Source organism: Asterias rubens, chromosome 1 (genome assembly GCF_902459465.1).
Source record: "Asterias rubens chromosome 1, eAstRub1.3, whole genome shotgun sequence".
Taxonomy (NCBI): Eukaryota; Metazoa; Echinodermata; class Asteroidea; order Forcipulatida; family Asteriidae; genus Asterias; species Asterias rubens.
This window is the reverse complement of record NC_047062.1, coordinates 29,977,268-29,987,002: the sequence shown is the minus strand read 5'-3', so window position 1 is coordinate 29,987,002 and position 9,735 is coordinate 29,977,268. Positions and strand designations below refer to the sequence as shown.

Here is a 9,735-nt window from a genome sequence, read left to right as displayed (position 1 = left end):
GAAGTGCGCCCTCTACTCTCTAGAGAGCTTTGCTTTCTTGTTGCTGATTGGCCAAGAGTTTTTTCTAAAGGAAATTCCTGAACGATGTTTCCACATCGCGCCGGAAGCTAGACGCTAAAAGTATGTTGTTTTTCTTCTTTGTTGCCTTATTATTTCTTTAAATTCCGTGTGTAAACCATGGAGGTAGAGTGGTGTAACCTTAGATAAAGCACAAAACCGTCCAAATAATTCAAGGGGGAGGAGTTAAGTATGCAAATTATTTTCTGAGTTCACGTCATGTTCGTGTCATGTGTGTTACTACAAGCCGCAAAATTCATGCGAGGAAGGCCTACCTAATTACTTTTGTAATTTTCAGTTTATTCGGTTTTTTTAATAGGAGTATTGTAATTTTGGACACAAATCAAAACTGTAATGACGATTCAATTATTCTTTTTTTCAGGGTATGGCCATAGAGTGGTAAATGCAAATTAGTTGCTGAAAGCTCTGCGCTTGCGTACATCCAGGGACGACGCAATCAGCGTGTTAAGTTCCACCGCCATTTTTAAAGAGAAATAGATGACAGTCTACATGTCTCTGTGTATTTTGTCCAACAAATCCAAGATTTTACTGAGTTACATGGATACAACTACCACTAAAGTGCGACGGTAAGTTACTGACTTGTTTGTCAAGATTTTTGGGGGGTTTATATTGTATTCTCGCACAAATAATTAAACGAAACTTTGGGACATTATCGTCACTGGCCCCCCGGCCGACAACTTCGTCCCGTGTGTGGCCAGGCACGGGACGGTGCAGTGGTGGTGGGTCTACATGCTCAAATGTACGGCGGCGAGTTCGCATCGAGACGACAGCATCTGCGAGAGAATTCGCGTTTTGTCTTCAGATTTTATAGTTTCCAGAACAGAATGAGACTTTTTCTGTTGGCTATCCTGCCACCTCTTTTTCATTTGTTAGTACATAATTAATATCTTATTTTGTAATTTACTCAAAAATTGGTGGCATTTTATTTGATGATTTGGCAGTATACGGTAATCTGTATCAGTGTATGCAAATTTAACAATTTGAAAACACCAAATTATTTTTTGGAAAAATGTTCATACCAGACTGCCACTGATTAAATTTCCTACACAAACAACTATATTTTATTTATATTTTTTAGTTCTCAATTGGCCATGGTTGGATTGCTTTAATTTAAATAAACCATTTCCTAACAAAACAGAGTGGAAGTGGCACTGAACTTAATCCCAACAAACACTAGACCCAGCATGCCCAGTAACTGGGGGGCTGTATTCCTTTTTCGAAATTCGTCATTATCGGTCATTAACTCATTATAGTCATAGCGCCGCAGTGAAAGCCAGACAATGTTTCAAAACAGCAACACTTTCTCTGACTGTCACACAAAAATTGCCCCAAAATGACAAAAATACCCAACGCATTACCTTCAAAACTGCCTACAACTGGCCTCTCCATTATGTTTAAGATGCAACACCAGGCATAAAATTGTACTCACAGTAATTTTTGTTCTGCTAAAAAAGATTGTTTAAGATTGGTTTTTAAGAAATTCTGCGTTACCAGCCAAAATTACATTAAATTTACATCATTGTGACTGGTGTCCTACTAAATTTTTGATTTTAAAACAAAGAAATGTTTCAGCTCTAGGACATAAGTGTTAGGCATATTCTCTGCTTCCACTAGTCATGTGAAGAAAATAAAAATGCTCAGGCAATTCACTCAGAAGAGAAGAGATATGAACCAACAACCTTTGCCATTAGTGGAATTCCAAGCTTACGTCAAGCATACATAGTCCTTGCTTTTAGGCATTCTACACTTAGACAGGTAGCTAACGAATTCAGCATTTCAGCAAAAAGTGGTGATTGTTAGCACAACATTCTTGGGTAAGCAGAGTTTGCAACAAAACTTTATAGACCAACATCCTCCCAGCCCCAACAAAACGAGTAGAACAGTAACCGCTCAACAGTTTCATTGAACAGTGGGCAAGAAATAGAGAAACATGTGTCATCTTTTTATTATGCATTGTTTAAAAAACCTCAGGATGTAAATCATGCTTTAGGTTACTTGTATGAGCGTCATAGAATTGTTGCACAAAATAATGTAATAATTTTGTTTGCATTTAGGCTACATCAAGCTACAGACGTGCCATGAAGTCTACTACTCCAAAAGTAGATACGAATGCTGCCCACTACAGATTCAAGGATGCCTTCATCAACAGGTAAATTGAGCTATTAAGTTTTATATGAACAACCGTTAACTTGAGATGCATCAAGAGATTTTGGAAAGTTCAAAGATACTGGGCTTTAACCGCAGTTACCATGCCCACCCGTATATTAATTTCAGAACTTTTTGAGACAATCAGTTTCCTGGCTAAAACAAATGAAAGACAAGAAGGTTCTCATAATAGGTTCTGGAATTTGACGTTGTGAGAACATTGAGTAGGCACACACCATGATTCGCAAAACCTCAGCTGTACGCCACAACTGAAAATCTACCATGGAATGCTGGAACTTCTGAACTTCTGAACTAAGATTTGCGCCGAAAATGACAAACAATGGTGGCAGCCTGTCCATTCTTGTATTCCACATTTTGTTCCACAACCCCCCACCCCACCGAGTCTTATAAAACAGACTAACACCCATCCATTTTCACACAAAAAGTTACTGCAAAAGTACTGAAGTCAATGTGTAGAGCAGAAATGAGGTACTTACATATAATTCCATGTATCCTGTGGTGAGCATCCTGCAAAGCTATACTGTCAATGTTTTTGGTGAGGTAGTCAGAATTAGATTTTGAGGTCCCGAAATCAAGCATCTGAAAGCACACAACTTCGTGTGACAAGGGTGTTTTTTCTTGCATTTATCTCGCAACTTCAACGACCAATTGAGTTCAATTTTTCACAGGTTTGTTATTTTGTGCATGAGTGTCCAGTGTCTTTAACGATGTAACAATTTTGGTCGCTCTCTGTTGCACTTTTTCTAGTTTGTTTATGTCTCTCTTCAAGTAGGGGCACCAAGCGCTGTTGGCTTTCCAGATGTGGGTGAACCATGGTTTTGTATTATGCCTTGAAAGTCTCCTCATCCATGTGGTCAAAATTCCTTTTTATTACACCCCAAATTCTTTGAATTGGTGAAACAAGGCATATATTACAGTAGGTGCCTGCCTTAGCACGCTACACAGTGGAAACTCCCGGTAAATCAAAACCTCAATGTCTGACTGTAACTGATTTACTTCTATACTTAAATTGTTTAAAAGGAATGTTAATATTCAATTTTTGTGTGATTTAACATACTCATTTGTTTATGTTGCTTTTACAGAACTGCTAAAGCGGAAGTAAGTGGAGCAATAATGAACAAAGCAGATCAGCCTCATGCAGAATGCATTTCTACGAAAGAAAAAGGTAAACTTATTAAACACACATGTGTAGATCAGTACTTTCCTGAGCCCTGTGAAGAAAAAAATTCTCAGGCATATATTACATTGGGTGTGAGTAGGACCCAAGACCTTGCAACTCCAGAACAATGTCTTTAAACTACTAGCGCACTGAGCTAGAAAGTGTACTTAAACAGCCATTTTTCTCAACGCATAACTTTTGGCCGAGCTGCAGCTGCACATACATCACTTTGTGAAAACAATTAAAAAGTGAACTTAGAAATAGAGATTCTCTCCCAACGAAACACCCCAAGTGGACAGGCGAGAAAACAACAAAAGCACTCACAATATAACGATCAGTGTAGCAAGGAAGGGCGGTGGTGGGTGGGTGGGGGGCCTCTGCCCAGAACTAACAGTTTGCCAAGCACTCTGAGCAAAAATACACCATGCTGCCCACAGCACAGATTTCCCCCAGATTGCACTTCAGCAGTGCTGGCCTCGTATCTTAACATGAATAGTGTTATATGTTGATAGATGAAGAATAATGTTGCTGATCCCCTCTCCCTTGGTGGCCTAGATTGGATTTAGAGCCCACTACTAAAATTGGTCAGCTGCAACACTGATAATGATCATGATTGAGATAACCTGTATGGTCAAAACATCAAGATAATGGCTTGAATTGGCTTGAATTTGTGGCTCAAAATGTTTATTGGACCAGAATTATTTTTACAAGACAAGAATCAAAATAAAAAACTTCCTGACTCAGTTTAACTTGCATTAAAATTAACTGTTTTTATTTTATTGAGCGCTATTTAGTCATGTACGAGAAAATTTAGTTCACTAGTCTTATAGGTAATAAGAATAATTCCTTGTGTCATTACTTAAGCCAAGTTCATACTTCCTTTGAATGCAAATGGGATACGAATTTTAAAATGTGCTCAACTCCTGCAAAACATTTGCTGTGTAAACAGCCCTGTAGCGTCACATTCGCTTCACGTTTGCAGGAAGTATGAACCAGGCTTGATTAGATTGAAAGGTATTGGTCAGGGTTAAAGAACATTCTAACAAATTATTTTTAGTTCAATATGTTACGTAGTGAGGTTTGATTCTTCATGTTCTTAAAAATAAACAGGACTGCTGGACTTGTCTGGTCATAAAGTTTACTGGCCAGCAACAAAAACTACGTGCTTGGGCCTGTGGTCAAGTGTAAAAATGAGCTGTGAAGATGTTGCTGCAATTAAGGTAAAGAACAATAAACACACCCTTTTACAAAACTATTTTTTTATTGTGTTTAAATTTAGGCTAGCTACAGACATCCCATTGTCAGATGAAGTCTACCTCTCCAAAAATATATGTCTGATGTGCATACTGCCCAGCATCAAGATTCAAAGGTGTCTTCTCCTGCAGCAGGTAATTTATGAACAAATCCAGAGATAATAGATGTTAAATTTGCATCGGGTATAAAGAATATCCATTTTGATTTTAACCATACATCGATGTGTGTTAGCACTGTATACTCAGTACTTACCCGAGTACTGTGAAAAAATATCACAGGCATGTTACTCGGGTGGGATTCGAACCCACGACCCTTGCAATTCTAGAGCAGTGTCTTACCAACTAGACTACCAAGGTTGCCCGGTAGCTATACATTGTAGAGGCAGTTTGAATCCTATGTTTTGGCAGCGGTTACCTGGCATGTTACTTGGGTGGGATTTGAACCCAGAGATGTTTGACAGTGTGATGATACAAGGCTGCAAGACAATCATGTACACTGTAAACAATTATACTCTTGTATTGTATTTTTTTTACCCATACACTGGTGTGTGTGTTAGCACTGTATACTCAGTAATTTCCCAGGTGAAGTCTACCTGACTATACAGTGCTACGACTGGGTACAAAAACCAAAGTTAATCTTTTTTATCCCTGATGCAAATTTAATGCCATTATACACTTTCGGTAAACAGTATTGTCCAAGTCCCACACTTCGTGTATCACAACTTATACATAAAATAACAAACCTGTGAAAATTTAGGCTCAATCGGTCATCGAAGTCGGGAGAAAATAACGGGAAAACCCACTCTTGTTTTCGCGCGTTTCGCCGTGTCATGACATGTGTTTAAAATAAATCCGTAATTCTCGCTAACGAGAATTGATATTGTTTTAATGTTTTCTCAAAAAGCAAAGCATTTCATGGAATAATATTTCAACAGAAGTCTTTCATCATTACCTTCTGTAAACCCTGTAAATTATTTGTAAATCTGTTAATTTTTTAATATTTTTCTGTACTGAAAGTGTATAATGGCTTTAACACCTTTAAATTGTTACTCTTTTTGTTATCTGGTTCCACTTTTATTCAGCCTGAATATACAAAAACTAGCTAAGCACAGAAAAACTGGTCACCAGCAATACCTTTTTTAAAACGACGACTTGTAACTTGAATTTAAAGAAATTGCTGTGTACAGTTTTAAATCTGGATTGTCGGTGTAAGGTGGTAAACTCAGGCCTACCAAGTCAGGTTATACACCTCAAACTATTGTGTTTTAAAAGCTAAACGGGATTTGGGATTTGAGGCATTGCATGGTGAGGTATCAAAATATTTTGATTAAAGGGAATAACTGTTGTTATTTGTTTGCATGATACAGCGAGGGTTGTCATCTCCACAGAGATCTACTCATCAACCAAGTAGATGTCAGAGACCTGCAGTGGATGAGCTTCCTAACCATTTACATTGAATCAGGTAAATGAACTTCTCTCCCCTTTGCGGAAATTATTCTGAACATTACCAAAGCTGATGGATCAATCAGAAATCTATCCCATTACTTTGTCTTGGTAGTTCAATCAAACGACTAAATCCATTAGGCTCCGCCCAAGGTGCACATGTGAGCAAGAACACGAGAGCCTCTCCAATGCCATTCTGCACAACTCTGCCGTGCGCGCCAAGCAGATGCTTACATATATGTCGTACTTTGTATTTTGGGACTTTCGGTTGCGCATTGGGTCGCGATAGGTCAATACGCAATGGGGCTAAGCTTAACAACTTTTTTTTTTTTGTGGGGGGGGGGGGGAAGTGAATAATTTCAATTTACTTTCTGAGAAAATTTTGGGATACATTTAAACAAAGAAAATTACACATACCTCAACATAAGGGTTTTTGTTTCAAATGTTTACATCTCATTGTTCGATCTCCATCATCTTTATCTTTTCATTGAGTACATGAAGAACTAAAAATACATTAAAGTCAAATTCTTATTATACCTTAAAAATAAACATTTGTTTGTCTTAATATGTAGATGGTGTCTACCTGTCACACAGAAGATTTCCAAGTCCTGCACCATGTATAGTCAGCCCACTGTCTACATATCACTAGTTTAGATGTGTGAGGGTTACGCAAGAGAAAGGTAAAATACCTGTGGTTGTTTTACACTAACATCAAAGGGTGGTCTGTTTTTGCAGCACTCATACCAACAGAATATCTCGTCACATGCCACAACATTTTTGGGGATGAAATGCCGGCACCAGCCTAACCCGAAATGAGAGGTTCGTCCCTACAGATTAATAACAGATTTAAAAGATAGGAAACATGTTTTTGATTAACAAAACCCCTTTACCTGTACAAAAATACAATTTCAAATAATTAAAAGGCTTTTTAGTACAAACCATTGACATTCCTTCTCAATTTAAACCATAATCTAGGAACGTAATTATTTCCCATCGTATGATGATAAGTAAAAGAGCTGGAATGTGCCGAACACCTCTCCTGACCTAAAATAAAGTTTTAAAATTAAGTTCAGGTAAAGCAGATCCAATTTTGTGAGGGTTTAGCTTTGGCAAAGGTGATTTGAAAATTAATTGTTGTATTAATTGAGTCATCATTGATGGATCACCATATTTTGATGATAAGGGCAAATTAAACGCCCCTAGTTCATTTAATAATTATAAATAATAACAACAAATATAATAATAGTGGCAATTTATAATGTGCCATGTCTGTCTAAAAGACACTCCTGGCGCAGGACAGATGCAGAAGCAAGATTGCAATGAGTTACATAGTTAAGCATAAATAGAAGTTTTTTCTTCCTTTTTTGTGTCCTGCTATACATCTTAGGACAACTCAATGTTTCCATTTCACAGCATGAAAAAGCTGATATCCTAAAACTACGTGTGTAGCAAATATCTTTCATTACAATATTGAAAGCTTTAGAGTTTGATAGAAAAACTAATCGTATTGAAACATCAAGGTCTTCAAGGCATTCCATATAAGAAGGAATGATAAATGAGCAACAAGCTTGTTGATTTCATTTGTAAAATTGTAAACATGTTAAATAATGTCAGACAACTCGTCAGATGTAATCTTACATTTAAGTTAAATTTTCTTGTAAAAAGTAAGTGTACCATTTGCAAGCAAGCACACAATGTGTGTAGTTTTTAACTCACAAACTTGGAGAAAATAAACTGTTTCTCGGGGTGGCATACTTCTCAAAAGAGTTGCCTTAAGATTTCAGAAAGATAGTTGGTCTGGTATAGACTTTTGTTACCAGGAGAAAAGAACTTATCTTAAAATTAGATTTCTTGCAAGGTGCACTTATTTTACTCCACAACCTTAAAGCTTCACAAAACTTTACAGTAAACATGTAACTCACTATAAATTATAGGTTAAAAGTAGCCATTATTATTTGCATTTAATCTTTTGGACTTAAAGGCACTGGCACTCATGGTAATTACTCAACATAACTGTTACGAGCATTGGAGAGCTGTTGATAGTATACAATGCTGTTAGAAACCGGCTCCCTCTGAAGTAACATATTTTTTGAGAAAGAGGTAATTTCTCGCTCAAATACTACGCACGGTGTCGGTGCCTTTAAGAGGTATTATTTGCATAGTGGACAAAGATCTTAAAAACAAATTATTATTTCATATTAAAGAAAAGACAGACATAAAAATAAAAAAAACAAGTTCACAAGTTTTGTCTTATTTGCGACTGGCTGACAAAACCCTAATCTCTCAGTCAATAAGTATTTTGGTATTTTCTTGATAAATCCAGAAAAGTTTCAAGATGTGCTACATAGCAGATCTTACTTTTATTGACGAAATAAAAAAACCATGATTTAAAACCAAAACCTAATACCACATGTAGTTTCTAGAAGGGAATACTTAACTTGATGACAGAACTGGTGCACCTAATCAATTGGGCCAGAAAACATTTAATAGTAAAAAGTGTTACTAGCAAACAATTTGTTGCAAAAGCTTTTACTGTGATTTCTATTATTTGGATTTTAAAACGTGCCCAATTTCATAGAGCTGCTTAAGCACAAAAAGTATCTAAGCACAACATAATTATGCTTACCAAAATATGGTTACTAGTCTAACTACCATGCTATGTGAACAATTTGTAACTGGCATGGTATCCTGCTCATTTATGCTCAACAGAAAACTGCTCAGCAATATTTTCAGCTAAAGCAGCTCTAATAATATTTCATATAATTGTAGTTGGGCAAGACTCAAGTAAGTAGCACTTAGAAAAGTGCAGGAATTTTATACACATGACCAAAACTAAATAGTTTAGTTGTGCCAACCACACATGCCAATTTCATAGAGCTGCTTAAGCAGAAAATATTGCTGTTCTTAAAGGCACTGTACACGTGGTAATTACCCAAAATATATATTAGCATAAAACCTTACTTGGTAACGAGCCACGAGAGCTTGTCATCTCTGAAGTAACATAGTTTTTGAGAAAGAGGTAATTTGTTTCTCATTAAAATAATACAAGACTTCTGGCCAGAAGCCTTTTATTCCTATCTGAAAGTACACTATTTTGTACAACAAGGGTTTTTTTCTTTCATCATATTCTTGCAACATCAATGACCATGCAATTGAGTCCAAATTTTCACAGGCTTGTTATGTTATGTACATGGAATAAACCAAGTGAACGTACTGGTCTTTGACAATAGACCCTTCCCATGAAATATGTAAATTGCACATAGCGCATGCGCACTAACGTTTTGGTTGGCAATATGAGGGAACATCGCGCTGTTTTGTACACGGCTAATGGATGCGTGACGCAGACGCGATTGCGCGCCTGCTTAGTGCACAACTCTATGGCGTTTGCCAACCAACAGGGTCTGTACGGATGCGTGAATGTGATTAGCAAATTTCATGGGAAGGGTCCATTACCAGTTATGGCTAGGAATAGAAAAACATACATCTACAGTGCCAAATAATTGAAGCAGTCAACTTTGTTCTGGTGATTAAACTAGAAGTGCAATTACCAGTCTCTAAAACAGAACAAAACCCCTTTATTTTTAAATGGGTGTATTTTGTCTTAATTCGCATTTGTTGAGGTGAGGTGGGGTGGTG

General features: G+C 37.1%; 1 long non-coding RNA gene across 1 annotated transcript; it reads left to right on the top strand.

The window, feature by feature from the left end:
• The first annotated feature begins 556 nt into the window (after positions 1–556).
• Positions 557–8,116, top strand: LOC117298869. Its single transcript, XR_004520006.1, has 6 exons — positions 557–644; positions 2,133–2,227; positions 3,327–3,409; positions 4,683–4,791; positions 6,024–6,118; positions 6,672–8,116. It is a non-coding gene; the product is annotated as an uncharacterized LOC117298869 (long non-coding RNA).
• The last annotated feature ends 1,619 nt before the right edge of the window (positions 8,117–9,735 follow it).